The 24374-nt window shown below is 44.9% G+C and overlaps 1 long non-coding RNA gene across 1 annotated transcript in view; it reads right to left on the bottom strand.

The window, feature by feature from the left end:
• Window positions 1-4034: 4034 nt before the first annotated feature.
• The window catches only part of LOC146347873 (uncharacterized), a 74760-nt gene continuing 54420 nt past the window's right edge, over window positions 4035-24374 (bottom strand). The window contains exons 4-6 of the long non-coding RNA XR_014789904.1: window positions 20482-20532; window positions 19399-19436; window positions 4035-5227 (exon numbers count right to left, since the gene is read on the bottom strand). This is a non-coding gene — a long non-coding RNA (uncharacterized LOC146347873). The remainder of the gene's footprint in view (window positions 5228-19398; window positions 19437-20481; window positions 20533-24374) is intronic.

Here is a 24374-nt window from a genome sequence, read left to right as displayed (position 1 = left end):
CACTACTTGGAAATAACCTCTGCTCTTCCCCAGTAGTATATTGGACACCTTCTAACCTGAGGGGCTCATCTTCTGGCGTTATATCTTTTAGCCTTGTGATACGTTCTATGGGTTTTCTTGGCAAGAATACTGGAGTGGGTTGCCATTTCCTTCTCCAGTGGACCACATGTTGTTGGAACTCTCCGCCATGACCTGTCCGTCTTGGGTGGCCCTGCACGGCATAGCATATGGCTTCACTGAGTTATGCAAGCCCCTTCACCACAACAAGGCAGTGATCCATGAAGGGGTTAAACATTATAACCAACCCCAATAAAACTCAGTCCAAAGGTAATAAACGAATTCAGCAACCAATATAATCCCAGCAGCAATTCAAAAGGAAAAAGAAACTAAATCCCAATCAGCCACCAGTCTTCCTCAAGGCATCCTGAAAAACTGTCTTAACCAGCTGACAAAATGTGTTTCCCTGGAAAGGGTATTTTTGAAGGTTAGGGGACCTTTAGGAATGGTACTGGATATGGCATAAGCAGCTGGAGTTGAAGGTAGGGATGGTGGAGAATTTCTCCCCGAATCTTCGGGGGGCTGAGCGCCAACGCATTCGGCCCCCCGAAATCGGGGGTTAAATTCTCCGCCACCCCCCCCCGCCACCCCGCCGGGATGGGACTTACCTTTGGCGAATGTCACTCCCGGCGGCGGGTCCCGGTGGCAGTTCGGCGGCGGTTCATCGCGGGTGGGGGCGGCGGCCGGTCTCCCGACCGGCTGCCACTGCCGCCATTGCAAAAAAAAAAAAACTAAATAAAAACAGCCGTGATAGGTTACGTAACGATTTACTTAGCCTATCACGGCTAGATTTCCAAAGTCAGCCGTGATGGGCTATGTAAATCGTCACATAGCCTATCACGGGTGACTTTGGGGAAAAAAAAACGCGTACGCAAATGGCGGCTCCCATGGGGACCGCCATTTGCATTCCTTATTTTGGCACGTCTAGTCTACGTAAAGATTTACGTAGACTATGGCGAAAATAAGGGCAACGCGAATAGCGTTCCCTTATTTTAGCCGTAGTCTACGTAAATCTTTACGTAGACTAGACATGCCAAAATAAGGAACGCAAATGGCGGTGCCCCATGGGCGCCACTATTTGTGTACATGCTTTTTTTTTTTTTAATTTCGGCCAGGCGAGGCGGGAAGCCTCCCCCCCTCGCCTGAACTTCGGGGGGAGAAGCGAAGTGCCTCCCCCCACCGCAAAGCCAAGCTGCGAAAAGGTAAGTGACTTTAGTACATCCCTAGTTGAAGGAGCAGTCGGTGGAATTCAGAGACTTCTACTTGCGGGAGCAAGTTCAAGCAGACTTTTGGATCCAGCTCTAGCCCTAATCCCTCACTCTGATTGTGGGAAAGGGGAAAGCAGGGGCACACTCATTGATGCCGTCCTCTACATCACATCTCCAACGTTCCATCCTTGCAGCTCTCCAGACATTTGGGCTGGAGTATAGACATGAGTACAGTAGGCTCCCCACTGCAGAATTTCAACCTGAATGTCTCAAGGACTGCATGGACCTCATCAAGTATGGAACTGAGGGGGGGGGTAGTAACAGGCATGCAGCCCTCCCCTCCCTCATGTAACTGGAATAGGATGAGTTGGGAGCAATGTTTCTATGTTCCCAGGAACTCTGGAGTGCCTTGAAGAAGAGCAAGGTTTCCTCAATAAGATCAACAATGACAGACAATCTTGGCTTAAGGTCAGCTTTCGTAATCTACCAATATCATCTCTGATGCACAGCCACAGGATAGTGTAGGACAGGGGTGGGGAAGCTCAGTTTCCCGGAAGCCAAATCTGGCCCTCCAGGGCTTCCCAGAGGCGATGCCCCCTTCCACTGGCCCCGGGCCCTTTCCTCCAACCACCATTTGTTTGGTAGTTTCCCAGCCTTTGTATGTTTTTCCTCCTTCAAAAAGGTTAAAATGCTTCTCCTAAGGCATAGTTACTTGCAGTAAGAGCTTGAAGCTAAAATACGCTGGGTGTGTGTGTATTTTTGGCCCTCCCTCCTTTGCCTTCAGCCCTACCCAGCACTGGAATGCCCCCTCCCCTGAGAACCTCTTTGAAATGGAATTTGGCCCTCAAGCAGAAAGAGGTTCCCTATGCCTGGTGCAGGGTGTGTTTTCACCTGACATCTCAATTTATGCCAAGCAACAAGTTCGAAAAGTTCTGGCCATCACTTTCTGTGAATGGATTCTGCCACAAGATCCAATGTGCCACAGGATCTTCTCCAAGTACCAGGGTTCCTTGGCAGGAAAACCAGAGTTTACACCATCGTCTGAAAGTGACAAGTGTGAAAAGCATGGCTGTGAACTCTCTTTTCTGCACCCTTCTCAAGTTACCAGTTATGGATCCTTATAAATGTAGAATGGTTCAGCTACCAGATGATTCTCTCTCTCATGCTCAACTGCAGTGATCAAGAAACGGATTAAAATGTCAAATGTGGGGGCCTGCCATGTGTTACATTGATTCATTCAATACAAAACCATGCAGTGTACAGGCAGTTGTTGCTGCATTCTTGAAGAACAGAGAATAACAGATATAATGAGAGGTAAAGGGAGGTCTTTTGTTGAACTTAGGAATTACAGATAGATGAAAGGCTGCCTAGGATAGTAGTATCCAAGAAAGACTTCTATATTTCTCCCACCATGATCTTCAGGTGGATTTGTGCTCCTCTCTAGCACACACTGAGAGGTTCTAAGCCCTGGGTACCTCAGATAAGCTGGCATCCAGTCCCGCAGGTCAGCTATCCAGTTCTGCTTCTGCAAAGAGCTGGCCAGTGGCTCATTTGGGCTCCAAATTTCTATTTACGACATTACCACACACACACACATGGCAAATCTGTGAGCTGGCCTGACTCGATTCAGATCAAGTCAGACCAGCTCGTGGGGAAAGAAGCCAAAGCCTGAGAGGCTGAGCTGATGAAAGCCCCCGACAGATTCCTCCAACATCCCTAACTAGATGTTACAGAGGGAGAGGGGAGAACTAAACACCCAGTTGCCATTGCCTGCAGAAATTGTATTTTGTAAAATGCCTAGTTTAACACTTGTACGGGTTGGTTGTGCTACCACAACCATTCATCCCCTTCACCCCATGCAGACTGGTTGTTTTGTCAGGACTGAAGACTAGGAGGAGGGGAGGATACGTTTTGCTGCCACTGAGCAACTACAGTTTGCACTCTCACTTCTTGCTTGACATGGCTGATGCAGGGTGAAGTGACCAGCTTCAGGCAGGAATATGAGGACAAGGGGGTGGGGGTGGCGAGGCAGATAGATGGAGGTAGAAATAGGGCTGGCATAGGTGCCCAGCTGGGTCTGGGAGTCCATCAGACTCTGCCCCCCATTCCCGCCCCCAAATCCAGCTCAGCAAGCTGTTGCCCCTACCCACCAAGCCATGTGAGCAGCTGCGATGCTCACACCTAGCAGCAGCCCATCCACCTTTCAAGCCGCCATCTCTTATGCAAGATGGGGCTCTATATTTTTGTGTATTTACCACTGCGCACAATTGCAGCCATAAAGGGCCATTTCCACAACATTAGAGACCTCTAATATTGTAGAAATGGCCCTTTACAGCCACCATTGTGCACAACAGCAAATGTACGAAAAATTAGAGCCCGGTCTTGCGTAAAAGATGGCAGCTCACATAGAGGAGTGGGCAGCTGCGGCGTGCTCTCAGACCCTCCAGAGGCTCGCATAGGTGAGCAGCAGTGGCAGCTGTGTGAGCACCCACCGAGCACAGACTCCGAAGAGTCTGTCCATCCCTAGGTAGAAAATGATGTCTAAATGATGCAGAAAGAAAATGTGTAAAAGGGACTTTTTTATTGTCCCTAACCCCTGGAGCACCATTTGGGATCCATTTCAGGAAGCAAAATATCTTGGGTCATCACTGGCCACTGGGAACACATTGACTTACCAAGCAAGATCAGGAAGTCTTAGCAGATGGCTGCATGGTACACCATGTGTGTGTGTTTTTTCCAAGCTCTCTACTTAGGAAAAATAGACTTTGGCGCTTTTAAAAATATTTTTTTATATTTTAGTCTCATGCCAGTGTAAATCAGAAATAATTGAAGTCTCAAAAGATGCATAGTACTATTGTAGGTGAGAGGAGACACATTATTCATAATTATTTACAGTGTACTTGACACAGCTTAAGAATGATCCCATTTTAAACAACCATTATGAAGTTGAAAAAAATTTGTAGCATGCTAATGTAATAACTGGTGGGTAGATTCTCTCCAAATTTCTCCATGTAAAAATAATTGGCATCACTGTTTGAAAGAACAAGAAATATTCACTATTTATGAAGCTGGGTTCTCACAGCCATGCAGAGGCTTCCGTATGTTCTATAAAAGCATCTGGTTAGAGTTCTGTAGTAATTGCTTTAATCAGCACAACCTGAAATCATAGAGTCCTTTTTCCATAATTAAGCAATAGAACATGACAAGCTGAGTTTTCAGCATGACAACGAAACGGCAAAGATCATGCATCTTAATTATAAATATTAATAGATGGTACACATCTCTAATAATATGCTGCACTGATGCTCTCAAACTTATTTAGAAATACTCTACTCTGCTCTTGGTAGTGTTTAACGTAGGGGTTCACATTAACATGCATGATGTATCACAATTAGTGTCATTGAATACTGTTTGTATTCAAATGTTTAAATGTTACTTATTTAATAGATTAGCAAGCCTCTTTCCCAAACCTTAAAAAACGGAATTAAGCTTATAATAACTGCACAACACAGACAGTAAAAAGTGAAAATCCCAGTGCAATCCTAAACATGTTTACTCAGAAGTAAGTCCCACTGAGATCAATGGGACTTACTCTCTAGTAAGTGTGTTTAGCACTTCAGCCTTAGGCTGCACTCTTAATTGGAATAAGTTCCCTTGAACAAGTGGGATTTACTTTGGGATAATCATACATAGAATTCTTCACTAAGGCTACAATCCTTGGTACATTTCAAAGTAAATATTGAATTAGGAAGGACAAAATGCCCCCCCCCCCCCCGAACACAATTCCATGTACAGAAGCTGACAGCATTGGCAGTTGAATCTCACTTCAACACTGGCCACAGGAAAGCATTGTCCACTGCAAGTTCTAGGGATGCTGGAGAAATTCGAGACGGACTAAAATGAGCTCTGCTTTCTAAGAATCTGATCTGAGGAAGCTGCACAGAGTTGGTGGACTTCCGGATCTTTAAAAAAAAAAAAAAATTCCAAATGTACCCATATTTATTCATAGGAAATACACATGTTTCTGCTGACACTGGTAAATATACGCGGGGAAAAGTTGCATGGAATGGGGGACAATATGCTAAACGTTACATACGAAGGTAAATCACGTAAATTGTTCTGAACCCTCTTACAGAATCAGTTGCACTTTTTTCCACACAGCAGGAAAAAATTCAAATCCATCTGTAAACGGATGATGGAACCAAAGGTGCCTGACAATCCACAAAACACAGACTTCACACAGTCCGTACATCCCTAACTGCAGCTGAAGACAGCACGCTAGTTTAGAGGGTGGAGGGCCGGTATGTGGCACAAGCCTCACCACCACTTAGCACCCTGCACCATCTGCTGCCCGAGGGTAAGGCTGTGTACAAGCATTTTGTTTACGTTCGCAAATTACCCAAAAATGTCATGTTCATAATATGCGAGTCCCAGCAGAAGAATGTGTTTTTTTAAGAAATGTTAGCAAATTCACTAAAATTGAGATCTCATTCGAAAAGTGTGCATTGTAAAATGTTTTCTTTTTTTAAGTGCATTTTTATGCTTTAGCCAATGGAGGGAAAGTGCACGTTTGAAAAATATACACACAAATATACATTTTTCCTGTTTGAAATGCACACTTTTCCCATTCAAACAAGCCAAAACATAGATCAAAAACTAAACTAATGTGGAAGTGAGGAGAAATGAGCTCGAAACTGCATTTCAGATCATTCTAGCATGTTCAAAAATCCCTTGTTCTTCCATCCCTACCTGACGGTGCTGCCTAACTCTGCCTAATGGCATGGTCAGCCCTGGACACATTTCTCTGCAGTGTAAATATATCAAAGTTGTACTTTGAGAGGAAATACTTTATTTATTTATTTATTTATATCCCACCTCTTTTCCTCCTTAAGGAACCCAAGGCAGCATACACCATCCTCCTCCTCCTCCATTTTATCTTCACAACAACAACCCTGTGAGGTAGGTTGGGCTGAGAGTCTGTGACCGGCCCAAAGTCACCCAGTGAGCTTCCATGACCAAGTGGGTACTAGAACCCAGATCTCCTGACTCCCAGTCCAACACTCTAGCCAATACTATACCACACTGGCTCTCATATTTAGAGATGCATATTTTGAGGGGGGTATATAAAACACATATTTAAATGTGGATTTTTGTGTGAATATTCTTTTAAAAAAATTTCAGATTAATGAGAAAATGTGAAAGTGACACAGGCTGAAAATAGGCCGGTCAGCAGGGTCCCCTAGCTTTTTGGACTGGTGGTGACATGAGTGCTGTCACAAAATGGCTGCCACCATGGGAGGCTTGCCATTCACAAAATGGCTGCCATGGTGGGTATGGGCAGTCACAAACACCCATTTCCCAGAAGGCAAACCGGTGTGACTAAAAGAAAAGTAAAATGCCCAAGAACCCAAGTACAAGGCAGAGGTGGGGGTCTGAGCTCCAGAACTTAAAACCACACTAAGATGGTGCTAGAGAGCAGCACTTTGCTGTGCAGCATGTTTGCCTCCCGGTCTTTGATTAAAAAAAAAGGTTTAATTTTAAACATGCTTCTTAAGATAAAAATCAAGGGCAGGAAGCCTGATGGGCACCAAGAGGGGTGTTCCCGGACACATGTTGGAAACCCCATCAACCATTTTCCAGTAACCTTTGCAAAGGGAGAAGGACTGACCAGGGCAGTCTCAAAGCCCAAATGAGGTGAAGCTTGGGAGGCAGAATTCAGACATCACTAGCTCTTGGTATGCGTCACGGGGGAAAGAAACAGGAACAGGGTTGGGAGCTTTAACATTAGACTTGTAATTGGAACGAAAGCTTTGCAGGTTAACTTCACAGGCACATTCACTTTCACAGTTGGGTGGCTGCCATATGTTCCCCAACGATCAGAGTGCGCTGCCAGAGTTTGCAAAGCTGGTGCTTTGACTGCAATCATTTAGCCTCCGAGACGTACTTGAACTGCCAAAAGGCTAATTAAAATTTTATGGCATATGCAACCACTTATTTCCCTAAATTTTGTTATGCTGCTCTAATGCGTTTAAAGGGTTAGAGCTTATTTCACTTAACATCTTATGTGAGCCTCTGTAAAAGTTGAGCCATGCTTATTATGCCATTTATTTATTTATTTATTTATTTATTTATTTATTTATTTATTTTAAATGTCAGACCAGCCCATCCAAAGGGTTCAAGAAATGAGCAACTTTAAAAAAAAAAAAAAAGTCAGGGCTGGTTGACATAGGATTGTTCATTACTTGACAGCAACATCAAGCAAAGTGTAGCACATGCAGATGAGTCAGTAGAGATCTACTGCCATGGACAGAACTATAGTATGTCTCCTATTCACACATGCATGCCTCCACACGTACACTAAATGCATACAGTAGAGAGTGGCAGGTGCTCCATGAGACTAGGAGCCTTGAGCCCCCTGGGGTCAATTCAGACCTTCACCTGTCTGTCATCCAGAACTCATTCACACATTACTTGATATTTTGGGGAAACGTGGAGGAGGTTTTCAGCCTAAGACTTTTGAAATGAACAAAAGATCTTAGCTCCAACCTGAAGTCTGCATGTGAAATGCTCAGAACTTGATCACTTAATCCTCCTGCAGGTGAAGACCCAGTCAAAGCTGCAGCCTAGCATTATTTGAAGCACCGTAGTGCAGCTTACATCCTGTGGCCCGTATGTGGCTCACAGAGGCATTCCATGTAGCTGGTGTGGATGCCCAAACTACCACCACCAAATAGTGCGGTCACTGAACTTGAGCCGGACATCCTAGAGAGTGAAGTCAAGTGGGCCTTAGGAAGCATTAGTAACAACAAAGCTAGCGGAGATGACAGTATTCCAGCCGAGCTATTTAAAATCCTAAAAGATGATGCTGTTAAAGTGCTGCATTCAATATGCCAACAAATCTGGAACACTCAACAGTGGCCACAAGACTGGAAAAGGTCAGTTTACATTCCAATTCCAAAGAAGGGCAACGCCAAAGAGTGTTCAAACTACCGCACCATTGCGCTCATTTCACATGCCAGCAAGGTGATGCTCAAAATCCTACAAGCTAGTCTTCAGCAGTATGCGAACTGAGAACTACCGGAAGTACAAGCTGGGTTTCGAAGAGGCAGAGGAACTAGAGATCAAATCGCCAACATTCGCTGCATCATGGAGAAAGCCAGAGAATTCCAGAAAAACGTCTATTTCTGCTTCATTGACTACGCTAAAGCCTTTGATTGTGTGGATCACAACAAACTGTGGCAAATTCTTAAAGTGATGGGAGTACCAGACCACCTTACCTGTCTCCTGAGAAACCTGTACGAGGGTCAAGAAGCAACAGTAAGAACCAGACATGGAACAACCGAGTGGTTCAAAATTGGGAAAGGAGTATGACAAGGCTGCATATTGTCACCCTGCTTATTTAACTTATATGCAGAGTACATCATGAGAAATGCCGGGTTGGATGAATCAGAGGTCGGAATTAAGATTGCTGGGAGAATTATCAACAACCTCCGATATGCAGACGATACCACCCTAATGGCAGAAAGCGAAGAGGATCTCAAGAGCCTCTTGTTGAGGGTGAAAGAGGAGAGTGCAAAAGCTGGTTTGAAACTCAACATTAAAAAAACGAAGATCATGGCATCTGGCCCTATCACTTCCTGGCATATAGAAGGGGAAGAAATGGAAGCAGTGACAGATTTTACTTTCTTGGGCTCCAAGATCACCGCAGACGGTGACTGTAGCCATGAAATTAAAAGACGCTTGCTCCTTGGGAGGAAAGCTATGGCAAACCTAGACAGCATAGTAAGAAGCAGAGACATCACCTTGCCGACAAAGGTGTGTCTAATCAAAGCTATGGTTTTCCCAGTAGTAATGTATGGCTGTGAGAGCTGGACTATAAGGAAGGCTGAGCGCCGAAGAATTGATGCTTTCGAACTGTGGTGCTGGAGAAGACTCTTACGAGTCTCCTGGACTGCAAGGAGGTCAAATCAGTCCATCCTAAAGGAAATCAACCCTGCGTGCTCATTGGAAGGACAGATAATGAAGCTGAAGCTCCAATATTTTGGCCACCTAATGCGAAGAGAAAACTCCCTGGAAAAGACCCTGATGCTGGGAAAGACTGAAGGCAAAAGGAGAAGGGGATGGCAGAGGATGAGATGGCTAGATAGCATCACGGATGCAATGAATATGAACTTGAGCACGCTCCGGGAGAAAGCGCAGGACAGGAAGGCCTGGCGTGCTATGGTCCATGGGGTCACGAAGAGTCGGACATGACTGAACGACTGAACAACAACAACAACTCAGTTGAGCAATGGGCTCTGTGGAGTATGACTATGATAGAGAGCGTCACAGAGGAATGACTCTAAGTGCATTCCACCCAGACCACCAAACACTAGGGATCAGTAAAACTCGAGCTCGCTGAAGTTGTCTGAATTCCTACCCATTCCGATTCCAGTCCATATCAGATTGCGAACTTTGTTTTTCTCTTTCTGCATGAAAATCCATCCGTATTTTTGTGAGCATCTTTCCAAATGTACAAATCAATTGTGTGCATCTTTGAAATGTAAGCATTCTTCTCCCATTGATTAAAGCATGTGTGTAGGCAATTTTCAAAGGATGCATTTTTTCAGGTGCATTTTTCAAATGTACACATGCTGCCACAAATGTTTTGGTCTGCAAATCCCATCGCAAGCTCGGAAATGTATGGATTTTGATTGAAGATTGCATCCAAGACTGTATTCAGTCCGGAAGGTGCAAACTGGGTAAATCCTGATTAAAAATGAATTGAAACAAATTTCTCAACAGCTGGGGGTGGGGGCGGATTGTGATGGGATGACACATGAGAAGAGCATCTCCATGCACTTTCTTCTCCATTTAAATCACATGACTCTACACCTACCACTGCCACCCAGCTGACTGGTGCTGGGAAAAGCTGTCCCCAGCTCCAATCAGCTGGTGGGGGGAGAGTAGGGATATGTGAATCAACAGAATTCGAGCTTGCTGAAGTTCTCTGAATGCCATTATGACGCTCATTCTGACTCGAGTCCATATCAGATCATGACTTTTTTCTTTTCTTTTTGCATGAAGACCCATCCATATTTTTGTGCGCATTTTTCCAAATGTATGCATCAATTGTGCTTATCTTTGAAATGTACGCATTCTTCTCCCATTGATTAAAGCCTATTTGTGTGCATTCTTCAAAATTAAGGCATTTTTTCATGCACATTTTTCAAATATATGCATACTGTTGGGGGTCCACAAATCACATTGCAAGCTTAGAAATATATGGACTTCAACCACAGATTGTGACTGCGTTTGGTCCAAAAGGTGCATACTGGGCAAATTCTAACCAAAAACAAACTGAAATGAATTTCTCATACATCCCTAGGGGAGAGACATGATGAGGTTTCAGCATACATGAATGCAAAGAAAGGATGAGTGTGGGCTCTGTGCCTGTGTGTAGCTCTGCTTGTGAGTACACACATGAAGCCTCCAACCTACCACCTATCAGCCCATACAGCCCTCTGAGCCAAAAAGGTTGTCCACCTTTAAGATTATCCTCCATGTCCAAATTATTCCTACCATCATTCATCAGGAAGCCTCCCCAACTCTCCTTCTCTCTAACTATTTTTCTCCCCTTTCCTAAGCCACACACCATACCAGCCCATAACACCCCCACTCACACCATTCAGCACCCTTTTCATCCCCCATCTATGTATGACTCACTACTCTGCCTAGCAGGGTGTCTACTTGCCCTCCAACTTGGTTTGACTTGAGCTGCCCTCACCTTTCCTGACATCTGCACAGGACTCCCAGGTTGCTTTCCCTCTACATTTCCCCACACAGTCTTCAACTCGGCTGTGAAACAGAGGTGAGATGTGTAGTTGGTATACTTTGCCCAAGGTCAGAATCAAAAGTAAAGAAAGCCTTGACCTTTTAATAAAAAGAAAGAAAAAAATCACATAGATACCAAGACATTCACATGGTAATAAAGGTGCTATATGTTCCTGAATTGTATATGAAGGCAGTGCCTAAATAGTCTCTTAAGATTACATAGATCGAAGCTATGCTGGAAGAGTTCCTAAGGAGCATATACTATTTCAGGCTGGAACAATGGGCTGAGAAAAACACATGGGACATCAAAACCAAAAATGGCTTTCATGCGTATGCTGGCTATGGGTTCATTTGCCAGGCTCCAGAGCATGTCTGCGCACTTCTGCGCCTTACTGTTTCAAAGAGCCACTGCCTATGTTGCCCTAGGTCTCACCCACAAAGAGACTGCATTCTCATCTTGTGCATTATTAATACTTGCACTCTGCCTTCAGTCAGCAAAGACGCTATGCTGAGGTCCTTTCTGCTTGCCTCCAGTGGCTGTTCAGGTGGAAGTTAAAAGATCCCATCACACTTTTTCTAAAAGAACAGGGCTTAACCTTAATGTGAAGCCTGACCTTAATTTCAAGGAAAACATGTAATCTCTAGGGGAAGGTGTCACTTATTTTGGAGAGCACAACAGCTGCCAAGTTAGATGGCTGAACTGTTGCATTTTCTAATACTGGATCTACTATTTCCTTCCTAAAGTCCATTATTGTAGTAGTAGTAGTAGTAGTAGTAGTAGTAGTAGTATAAATATACAAGCACATTTCAATGTCCTAATTAGGGCCAAACTAGACAAGACATGAACAGATGTCCAATGGCTTGGGTATTTGTTTCTGGGTTCAAAACAGCCCACACACCACCAAATCAGATCAGGTGGGTGTTGCTGCTGAAAAGGATGCTTAACACTTTTCTGTATATCATTTTCCTGAAGTAAACTGCCCCCACACCCTGAAACCCATTATTTGCCTTATTATGATAGCGTTATCTTAAGAAATATACTTGCTTTCACCGCTAGTCAACCATCCTCCTCTTTTCGTCTCCATCATGATCCTTGTTATGTACATACAATGCTACCTTTCAAGAATAATAGTGTGAACATTTACAGTTGAAAAATCCAACATCCCCATTCAGTTTATTTTAAGTGACAGAATCATGACAAGATGCACTCAGCCTCCTACACATGAACTCACACCTAATCCTCCCAGATATAAAGATGTGTTTGGATTATTTATGTAAAGAACTGGAAGCCTAGATGAAAATTATGCTTCAAAACCAATTTTCCAGTTGTTCCTTTCATATGTCAATAACCAAGTTAAAGAAAGAAATGCAGTATTAGATTACTTAAACATTTGTACTGAAATATGTTGCTTAACCAGGTCTGTAGCTTGATTCAAGACCCAAGAATAGGCTGCATAAGCAGTGTGGTGATAATACAGTGTTGTATCAAATGCTGGTCTTATTTAGAGTAGACTCATTGAAATGAATAGGACTTAGTTAGGAGTTAGACTAACATTGGATACAACTAAGGATGTTGGAGAAATCCACAATGAAACCAAATAAGTTTGGATTTTTATGAATCCAACCCGCTGATTCCATAGTTAACCAGCTTTTCCTCTGTCAGGCAGATTCCACAAACTTGCAGACCATTTTTCTAACTTTTGGAAATTTTGTGCTAATTTCATCATAGAAAAATATGCAAACAATAAAAAACAGCCAAAAACGCACATTTCCCCCATAGGCTAATGCATGAAAATGTGCATTTGGGAGATTTTGCACATTTTGTGGGGATTTGCACATTTCTGCACATACAAATTTGTGCAAATTTGGAAACTAAAAACAATCCGATTCCATCGATAGGCAGATGAGGGAACAAAAGGCACCTGACAATCCGCAAAACACAGACAGAAAGGATTTACACAATCCATATGTCTCTAGATTCAAACTATAGTTTTACAAAAGTAAAGAGTTAATTACATCATAACACTGATATATTTATCTAGGGTTTTAGGGAGAACTGAAGCCATTTTCACACATTGATTGTGAATGCATTGGTGAGGGCAGATAACTGGGATCATAAATAGCCAATTTGTGGTAGTGATTAGAGTGTTGGACTGGGAATGGAAAGACACAAGTTCACATTCCCACATGAAGCTCACTAACCAGTCCCAATCTCTCAGCCAAAAAGAGTTGTGTGGATAAAAAGGGGGAAGAATTATGCATGTCACCTTGAGCTCCTTTACATTAAATGTAAGTACATAAATAACAAACAACAAGAAGAATAACAACCACGCCACCCTGTGAGGAGACACTGAAGGAACTGGGCATGTTTAGCCTTGAGAAGAGAAGACTGACTAAGGGGAGATATGATAGCGCTCTTCAAGTACTTGAGAGGTTGTCACAGAGAGGAAGGCCAACATCTCTTCTCCATCATCCCAGAGTGCAGGACATGGAATAATGGGCTCAAGTTACAGGAAGACAGGTTCCAGCTGAACATCAAGAAAAACTTCCTGACTGTTAAATAGGGATGTACAAAAGTCCCTTACCTTTGATGAAAGTTGATTCGCGGTGGGGGGGAGGTACTCCGTCCCTCCCCCCAAAATTCTGGCCGGGGGGGAGGCACCCCATCCCTCCCCCTGAAATTCTGGCCAGGGGGGAGGTGCCCCGTCCCTCCCACCGAGAATCTTGTCCTGCTGGGACTGCAAATGGCAGCGGCCGTAGCCGCTGCTGTTTGTGTCCCTGCAGTCAGCCATGATAGGCTACATAAATGTTTACGTAGCCTATCACGGCTGAGTTAAAAAAAATTAAAAAACGCACGTACGCAAATGGCGGCGCCCATGGGCACCGCCATTTGCATTCCTTATTTTGGCATGTGTAGTCTACATAAACATTTACGTAGACTACGGTGAAAATAAGGGGAATGCAAATAGCGTAGATGTTACGCTATTTGCGTTCCCCTTATTTTCGCCGTAGTCTACGTAAATGTTTACGTAGACTACACGTACCAAAATAAGGAACGCAAATGGCGGTGCCCATGGGCGCCGCCATTTGCGTACACATGGTTGTTTGTTTTTTTAACTCAGCCGTGATAGGCTATGTAAACATTTACGTAGCCTATCACGGTATTTTTTAAAAATCTAGCCATGGTAGGCTATGTAAATCTTTACGTAGCCTATCACATTTGTTTGTGTGTTTTTTTAACTTGGAAATGGCAGTGGCGGCAGCCAGTCAGAAGACCGGCTGCCGCAGCCGCCGCCGCCTAGCTGCCGCCGAACTGCCACCGAACCGCCACCAAACCGCCGCCAAACCGCTGCCGGAGCCGCCGCCTCCAGGGACATTCACACAAGGTAAGTCCTGTCCTGGGGGGGGCATGGGGGCAGACCGTTTCGCCACCAATTTCGGGGGGCCGAAGGCACTGGCATTCGGCCTCCCCAAGATTCGTGGCGAAATTCTCGGACATCCTGACTGTTAAAGCAACACGTCAATGGAACCGATTACCTAGGGAGGCAGTGGGCTCTCCCACACCGGAGGCATTCAAGATGAGGCTGGACAGCCATCTGTCAGGGATGCTCTAACTTGGATTCCTGCATTGAGCAGGGTGTTGGACTCGATGGCCTTGTAGGCCCCTTCCAACCCTATGACTCTGTGATTCTAAGATCATTACCACCACCCAAACTTCCGTAATTTAGAACATATTCTAAATAGAGCTTACAATGGTGCACATGTAAGTTCTCTCTGCACAACTGGCGGAGTTTTCATCCATTCATATATGAATGTACACACAGTTCTGCAGACACACTGGGTGAATTATGCTTTAGATTTATTGTAGAGGACAATGGGGGGAGTCCAATTAGTTATTACAGCTGGTTAGTGGTTATATGCTACTGTTCACTCCCCCCCTCCCCCTCTCTATTTGTTTATATTAATAAATATAATATATATATTATATTGTTTATATAATAAATATAAATATGACTTGTTCATTCTTCCTGGATTTGGATCACTCATTACAGAACAACACAACCAGAAACATTTTATACCATGGACATTTTCACACCGATCATGTAACAATGGGATTCCAAGTGAATAGCATACCAAAGTATTCATCCCACCCCCAGCTTCTGAGCTGAACACCAAAGAAGATAGTGAGAGATGACTTTATTGTTAGAGAGGAAACCATTTCTGCATCATTAGGTTTCATCAAAGGAGCTTTTCCCCTTTTCAGCTTTCCCTGTTCTTGCTGCCACACTCCATCCCACAGAGATGAACAAAGAATACATGGTCAACTTTACTGTATTCTCCTTGCTTGTCATTTAGTGAATTAGTATGGCTTATGAGCCTCCAGGCCTCTTCAAGAAGCCCTCAATTTCTGCGACTTACTCAAGCAGCACAAGTGGTTTTATTCTGAACACTGGTATACCAGTGAAGGGTATGGAAGGAGGGAGCCATGAGCACGATAAACAAACAGGTGAAAAGCAGAGAAGAGCTGTGCTGATGGTGCTGACGTCTTGTAATATTTCACCTAGAAACTGACTGCTAAGTTCCCAGAGTTGGGCCATGCTGCACTCAAATGTTCTGCAACAGGGTCTTTGAATACCAAGCAAAGGGTGGCAGTGTCTGTTACAGATGGAAGTAATCACAAAGTAATGTTAAAGTTTATCTGGTAAGGAAGGCAGGAGGGAAAGACCCTGAATGATGTCTGCTCAACCTAGCTAATGTGAAAGCCCAATATGCATGGCAGTCAAAGCAGTTAGTATAGCAGTTAGTGATAGTACAGAACTTGAAAAAAGTAACCTTTGTTTATAAGGGTCAACAGATACACACACATACACTGGCAGAAATCGGAACAATCCAGCTAATTTCCTATTTATTAATTAATATTTAAAATAGGTATATCCAGCCTTCATGCTACATTTGCAGCACTCAGGGTGTCTTGCAACAGTTTAAAAACAATTAAATACAAAAGAAAAATTAAGAAATCATCAACAAAAATAACCAGCAGTAGAAACAGGTACACCAAGTAAAACCTTTTCTTAACCATTCATGCTATTTGTGATTAATTGTGTGAATGATGTCACACCTAGTTTGGACTTCTGTTTGGATATTTGGATTTACATGTAATCTTTTATTTTCCCCCTTTTTTCTAGAATGTTGCAATGTTTGAAACTGAGGGCTTCAGAGCATGTTATACTTTCAATTTGTTTTGTTACATTTTTGTTATTTTTTGTCGAAACCCACAATAAAAAATTAGGTGTGTACGAAACCCCACTTACCTGGCTTCGCCGGATTCCACAGGTGGGGGGAGGCAATCCATTCCTCCCCCCGGAATCCTCGATGGGGGGAGGTGATCCATTCCTCCCCCCCCCCGGAATCCTGCCCGGCCGGCTCTGTTCCACAGCCAGGCCATGGAGCCGTCAGCCGGGCCAACCCACAGTGGGGCCTCCAGCCGCTGCCGGGCTGCTGTGGCCGCAAATGGTGGCTGTCGTAGCGGCCGCCATTTGCATCCCTATGCCAGCCCGTGATAGGCTACGTAAATACTTACGTAGCCTATCATGGCTTAATGCAAGGATGCAAATGGCAGCCTTAGCAGCCCAGCAGCAGCCGGAAGTCTGGCTGTGGCCAGCTGTGGCTGGCGGCTCTGCAGCCTTGCTGTGGAGCAGAGCCAGCTGGGGAGTATTCCAGATGGAGGGACGGATCGCCTTTCCCCCACCGCCGAAGCCCAGGACTGGAACCAGGTAAGGGATTTGTACATCCCTACACACTACCCATCCCTGGCACTCCCCTCCCACCCTGTTTTGTAATATCAGCCATGGCGTTCCCCTCCCACCCTGTCACCGCCACTGCCGGCATGCAACAATCCCTCTCCCCCTGCCAGTGCCAACACCGGCAGGGAGAAAAGGACGGTTGTGCAGCAGCGGCAGTGGAGGCAGTGATAAGGGTGGAAAGGGAGCCCCATGGTGCTTTCTTCCACCCTGCCACTGCCGCACCACTGCCATCACTGTGCAACCCTCCCTCTCTCCTTGCTGGTGTTAGCACCGGCAAGGAGAGAGGGAGTGTTGTGCAGTGACAGTGGCAGTGACAGGGTGGGAGGGGAGCACCATGGGGCTCCCTTCCCACCCTTATCACCGCCTCCACTGCCACTGCTGCACAGGAGCACCCTCCTGCCACCTCCACTGTGCAAATGTGCCAGCTGGCCCAACTCACTGAGGACCAAGTCAGGCCAGCTGGCAGTTGCTGGACTGGAGTCCAGAGGACTGAGCCAGTAAAAGCTCATTGAGCTCCACCTCCCAGACAGATTCCTCCAACATCCCTAAATGGGCCAATCCAGTTCCCTATTGCATTCCTGCTTAAGACCTCATGTATCATATTTATTTACCACTAGTAAGTATTTATACACATGGATCATGGGTTGATAGAACTGATCAGCCTCAATAAGTGCTTCCAATAGCAAAGGAGAATCTGAAGCTGTAAAAGTGGCAGGGCTACACCTAGATTCTAACAGATTTTGCAGTTACAAGTATTGCCATCCAGCCATAGCGGGCAAATCATATTTAGTACAGAAAGCCAAGAATGACAAAAACTCAACATCAGCACCCATTAATTGACCCAAGGTAAAAATCAACTGATCTATCCAAGTCCACCACAGAAACATTTTCTTACCCATTTTTAAACAAAAACATTTTCTTACCCCATAAAGTCAATTTAGCATCAGATAATGGATCAAAATGGGATTATGACATTATACACCACATGCCTCTAAATGTAGGAGGAACCCTATCCATTTTAATATACCAAGAACCTAATGCGATCCATTTGGAGAGAGGATCCAGACAGGAAGATTCCAAAACTGACAAAGGTGGAAAATCTAATCTAAAATGACCCAAATTTCGGTCAAGATCCAGAAAGGCAAACCCAAATTCTTTAAATGGAAGTTGCATCCTTTTCAAGGATATTTGTGTTGGGGAGAATCCCCCCACCCCCTACCCCCCCAAAATTTACAAAACAGAGCATTGAATTTTGGAAAATATTTCCCAGGTATAAATAGAGGAATCCCATGCATGACATGAACAGTCTGAGGTATAATATTCACCTAAAGTGTATTCATCCCACAACTCACCCTTAAAGATGCCCATCTATCTATATCTCATAAGATCTCATTACTCAACTTATTAAATTTAGCTGGATCATTTAAGATATGACTTTCGAAATAAATATTCCCAAATAAGTAATAAAATCTGGGCACCATCGAAATTGCCAATTGGCTAACACACTATGTGATATAGTATCTCCAATCACATCAATTCAGACTTTGACCACTTAACTGAATAGCTAGACAAATCACCAAAAGTATTGATCAACTGCATCAAAGCTGGAACAGATGTTTGGAATTTCAAAATACACAATTAAAGATTGTCCGCATAAAGAATAGTGTTAATTCTAAGCAATCATGCACAAAGCCATGAATACTACTATTCTGTCTAATAGCATGTTCCAGGGGGTTCCAAACATAAATCTAGGGATGGTCAAAACCATCTCCTTCTGGGGTGGGGGGAGCTGAATGAGCTGCCACTAGGGATGTGTGAACTCACCCCTGTCTAAGTTCTCCAGATGCCCTCCCAGCCCCTGCCCCTGCTCGCCAGTCCCCAGACCACACTCAAGCTCTTCCCATGCTCGGTGAGCAGCCCACACTCATCCCAGCGGCCTCATCAAGCTCTGTGGTCACCATGGAGAGGGGTGACCCTCCATCCTTTGGAGAAATAAAATGGTGATCTCAAAAATGTGCATGTTTTTGTACGTGCGAAAATATGCATTTTGCAAATGCACATATTCTTATGTGTAAAATGCACATTTTTGTGAAGGTGCATATTTGTGTGTGTGCAAAAATGCACATTTTTGAAAAATGCACATTTTCGTGCATGAGTGAATATGCGCATTCACAAATAGGTGCATTTTCGTGAGTGAACAGGCACATTCGCAAATATGTGCATTTTCGCATGTGCACAAATATGGGCATTCTTGCAATCACCATTTTATTTCTCCAAAATATGGTGACTGTGAAGCTCAGTGAGGCCACCAGAGTGAGTGCAGGCCATTCGCCAAGCGCAGGTAAGGGGCGAGCAGTGGCAGGGGCTCGGCGAGTGGGGCTACAGGGTGTGGGCAGGGGTGGTTCTGCCGGATTTCCAGACTGAATCAGGTGCCCGCACCATTCCTAGTTGCCACAATGCAGCTCGTGCAACCTGGACCCACTCGGCAATCCTCCCTGCTCACCCGGCCCACTCACCATGCCACATTAGCCGCCTCTCTCCATGCCAAGGACTCCTAGGCAGTATAGAAATGAAATAATAATTATTGCAATTATATAATTATAATTATAATATCACATCACTATCAACTTTAATTCCAATGCTTTTGCTGTTTAAGATGGTGTGCCATCTTACGAGGATGTTCACCATTTTCCCAGTATGCCTGTCATAAACAGAATAAGGCAAATTTCACCTGCTGTGAAAGAATATTATTCAGCTCATATTTTACATTCTGGAGTTCCTGATAAAGTTGTGCTGTTGGGCAAATGGCAAACTGGGTTATAAGAGATTTCAACTTCTTATTTAGAGATATGTTTGCATGGTTCGTTTGTTTGTTTTTCTAATATGAAGCATAGGCAATAATTCATCCCTGCCTGAATGCTTTACTGGCCTCCCACTCAGCATGTGCAAACATATATATGCAAATGGTACTTATATTGCACTCACAACCACATAAATGTTAAACGTGTACAATGGAGCCACAAGACAAGTCCGTTTCAACTCTAGGACTTTTTCAAGTTCATTTCCTTGGGAGAAAGATCTTTTCTTGGTTTATTTTTTGTTTTGTTTTGTTTTGTTTTGGTCAGATTTCAGCTTGAGTTATTGTCAGCTGCAAAATCCTACCACTCATTTTGTGATAAGTGAAATTCTTGCAGGATCAAATGAACTTGAAAAAGACCTAGAGTTGAAATGGCATATACTGGGATTCCATTGTACATTTTTGTACCTGCATTTATGCAGTTGTTAGTGCAATCTAAGCGCCATTTGTATATTCATGTGTCTTATGTTGGTGCTTGTCATTTCATTAGGGATGTTGGAGAAATTTGAGATAGACTAAAATGAGCTCGGATTTCTAAGAATTCGACCTGCAGAATCCTCTGTGGAGTGACCCCCTCAGACCACACGGAGTCCACGGACTTCCAGATATTTTTTATCTTTCCCAAATCTTACACATATAAATTCATAGGAAAATACGCACGTTTCTGCTGAGGAAACGTTGAATGGAATGGGGGACAATACGCCAAATGTTATGTACTGAGGTAAATTCTGTAAATACTTACGTAAATATTTGAGTATTTTCCGCATGACAGAAAAAAATAATCTGCATCCATCTGTGGAAGGACGATGGAAGAAAAGTCACCTGACAATCCACGAAATGCAGACGGAGAGGATTTTACACAGTCCATACACCCCTATCATTTTTATATAGAGACCCTTAGTCTGTGTTTTTCTAGCTTTAGCATTTGACCCACTGATATGGATTGGTGAATAGAATGCAACTCCACAATGGAGATCAGGTGCATGTGTTCCACTTTATGAAGTCACTGTCACATCATGATGGGATAAACTGCACTAATATATGTTTGTATGCACCACTGTATTTTCTTTTTTTTCTTTTTCAGTAGAATATTTCATTTCCCAATGGATCTTAGTGGGAGACGGAACTGAAATGTAAGACTTGCCTCCCCTCCGAGAGACTTTTTTGGCACACTTTCTCTGGGCTGGAGTGACAGAACTACCACCACCACCAGTGTTTTTGTTATTGTGTAAACTCCTGCAGATGCACTACGCTGCAGTACTACAGAAAAGGTCATTGCCACCTATATACGGTGGGTCCTCACAGCTATGCAATGGGTGTACGAAACCCCATTTACCTGGCTCTGCCAAGTTCTGCAGGTGGGGGGAGGCGATCTGTTCCTCCCCCCGGAATCCTCGATGAGGGGGGAGGCGATCCGTTCCTCCCCCCGGAATCCTCGATGGGGGGGAGGCGATCCGTTCTTCCCCCCGGAATCCTCAATGGGGGGGAGGCGATGCGTTCCTCCCCCCAGAATCCTGCCCAGCCGGCTCCACTCCATGGCCAGGCCACAGAGTTGCTGGCCGGGCCAACCCATAGCAGAGCTTCCAGCTGCTGCCGGGCTGCTGCGGAAGCAAATGGCGTCCTGAGTAGGGGATGCCATTTGCGTCCCTACGCTGGCCCATGATAGGCTACGTAAATATTTAGGTAGCCTATCACGGCAAAAAAACTGGGGCTCGCCAGTGGGGATTCGGCAAATGGCACATGGCACAGATGGAGGTGAGTCCATCAATTCCTACACAGAATCCTTTGGTCAGAATGCACTTGGAAAAGCTACAGCTTTCTATCTGTCCTTTGTTCATTCTTCACTTATGAACATTTTCAGTAAGTTAGAGTGAAAATTTGCATCCCTAAGATAACTTGCATTCATGGGATACTCTCTCCTTGCCTCCATTTCAAAATCTGTCCTCCCCTGCGCACGCATATGCATAGGGATGTTAGAAAATTCCACCACGGATCCCAGGGGGGCAGAATTCCAGTGAATTCGGCCCCCCAGAATCCATAGCGGAACGGAGCCCCCTGCCCCATCACCCTGCGAAAGCCCCGCAAAACGGAGCCTACCTGGCTGCAGCTCCGGTGGCAGCGGCAGCTCCGGCCACTGCCAGGCTGCTGAGGCTGCAAATGGCGGCCGTCATAGTGGCCACCATTTGCGTCCCTACACCGGCCCGTGATAGGCTACATAAATATTTACGTAGCCTATCATGGCTAAAGAGGGAATGCAAATGGCATAGGGGACGCCATTTGCGTCCCTGCTTTAGCCGTGATGGGCTACATAAATATATATGGGCCGGCGTAGGGACGCAAATGGCGGCTGCTACAACGGCTGCCATTTGTGGCCGCAGCAGCCCAGCAGCGGCCACAGCCACCACCACCGCTGGAGCCGGAGCCAGGGCCGCAGTCAGGTAGGCTCCATTTGGCGGGGCTTTTGCAGGGTGGGGGGCTCCATTCTGCCATGGATTCCGGGGGCTGAATTCAGTGGAATTCAGCCCCCCTGGGATCCGTGTCAGAATTCTCTATTATCCCTATGCAATGCACATAAAAGGATCCAAGATGTCTTTCACCCAGTGCATGTCTCCTTGGGAAGTCTCCCAAAAAATCTTCTGGTAAGAAAATAAGTAGAGCAATGCTGGATCAGACTAAAGGCCTATCTAGTCCAGCATTCTATTCACTCAGTGGCCAACCAGCTGCCTGTGGGAAAACCATAAGCAGGACATGAATGCAACAGCATCCTCCCACCCATGTTCCCCAGCAACCAGTATTCAAAGGCACAGATGCTGGAGGTAGCATATAACCATCTTGGTACATGTCCCATTACATACATTTATTTTCATCTTTTTTCATCCTGGTCACTCCCCTCAACCAAAATTAGCTTTCCCCGCTTGCTTATTGGAGGGAGCAATCCTATGAGGATGAACAGTCACCTCCAAGCCCGGGGGCGACCACCTATGCAGTGCAGGGTGGGAGAAGTGGTGAGGAGCAGATCTCCTCTCTGCTCCCACCACCCTGCTTTCACAGCTAGACAGCCAATTTTGGCTGTCTAGCTGCAGGACCTCGGAGCACCTGAAGGGGTGGCCAGACAACACATAGGATGTGTCGTACCAGGACTTCCGACCTCCCCACCCCAGCCCACCCCCAGGAATGCCCCATTTCCCCTGTTCCAAGCTGCTCTTCCAAGCGTGGAGTGCGAGGCCAATCCGAGCCGCCTACGAGGCGGCGCGGGAGGGGGTGGAGGTCAGTTCCCGGGAACCGACCTATCCTATGGCCATCTAGCCACTGACTAGTGGCCATAGGATTGTGTCTTTTGTTCCTTTTGTTACTTTTCTGTTACTTTTTAAAAATTGTTACTTTTCCTCTCCTACCTCCTTTTTTGGCATCATCTTTAACTCCTTTGAATAATTTTCGGTATCTCTCACTTTCTGTTCCTTCCCACCTGGCTCACTTGCTTTGTGTTTATAAGCCAATTGTTGCTAGTCTAACCTAAGCACTGTAAATATACTTTCTTTGCATATCCATGAACACACATACATACATGCAAATAATTGCATTTATTGTGATTTTGCTGTTATATGTGTATACAGTTTGACCAGGGACATTGGATTCAAAACAGTGTGGAAATACTGACATTCTCCAGGCTTCGCTTTGAAGCTTGTCTTGGTTTACTTTGCTCCATTTTAGCTTGCAATCTGTTTTTCAGTTCGTTCGATCTGGGAAAATTGCACTTTTCAAAAGGGAAAAATGTGCATTTCTGTGAGCATTTTTCAAAAGTGCATATTTCCCTGCACCCATTGACTAAAGTGTGGAAACATTTTTTTTAATGCACATTTCTAAGTGTGCATTTAAAAAAACATACACGAAAGCATTTTTCAAACACAGTCACAAATTTGGGATTGTGCAAACATTTTTTGAAAAAGTTTGCAGTTGTGAACAGGGCATGTTCAGGTGATTTCCAAACTGAGACAAAATTCTTGCACATCCCCAGTGGTAGGAGGGAGTAAAGGAGGATACAGTCTCTTCCTTTCTCTCTGTCTCTTCCCTCTCTCCTGCAGCAAACCAGGCCAGGAGCACTGGGAAATGCAGCAACAACTAGGGGTGCATGAAAGTCACTTACCTGGTCTCGCAGCTTGCTTCGCGGTGGGAGGGAGGCGCTTCGCTGCTCCCCCCGAAATTCAGGCTGGGGGGGAGGCTTCCCACCTCGCCCGGCCGAAATTCAGGCCGGGGAGAAGCGCCCCGTCTCCCCGGCCGCGAACTTCAAAACAAACAAAAAAAACCCCTGTGATAGGCTACGTAACGATTAACGTAGCCTATCATGGCTAGATCTGCAAAGTCAGCCGTGATAGGCTATGTTAATCGTCACGTAGCCTATCACGGGTGACTTTGAAAAAAAAAAGCGCGTACGCAAATGGCGGCCCCCATAGGGAGCCGCCATTCGCGTTCCTTATTTGGTCGCTGTAGTCTACGTAAATCTTTACGTAGACTACAGGGACCAAATAAGGAACGCGAATGGCGGCTCCCTATGGGGGCCACCATTAGCCGTACGTGCTTTTTTTTTTTAAAGTCACCCGTGATAGGCTACGTGACGATTAACGTAGCCTATCACGG

The sequence above is a fragment of the Heloderma suspectum genome, chromosome 4, assembly GCF_057233095.1.
Source record: "Heloderma suspectum isolate Gila_16-S chromosome 4, 16-S_ref, whole genome shotgun sequence".
Lineage (NCBI taxonomy): Eukaryota > Metazoa > Chordata > Lepidosauria > Squamata > Helodermatidae > Heloderma > Heloderma suspectum.
The sequence above is the reverse complement of the archived record's forward strand: the minus strand, read 5'-3'. Positions and strand labels throughout refer to the sequence as shown.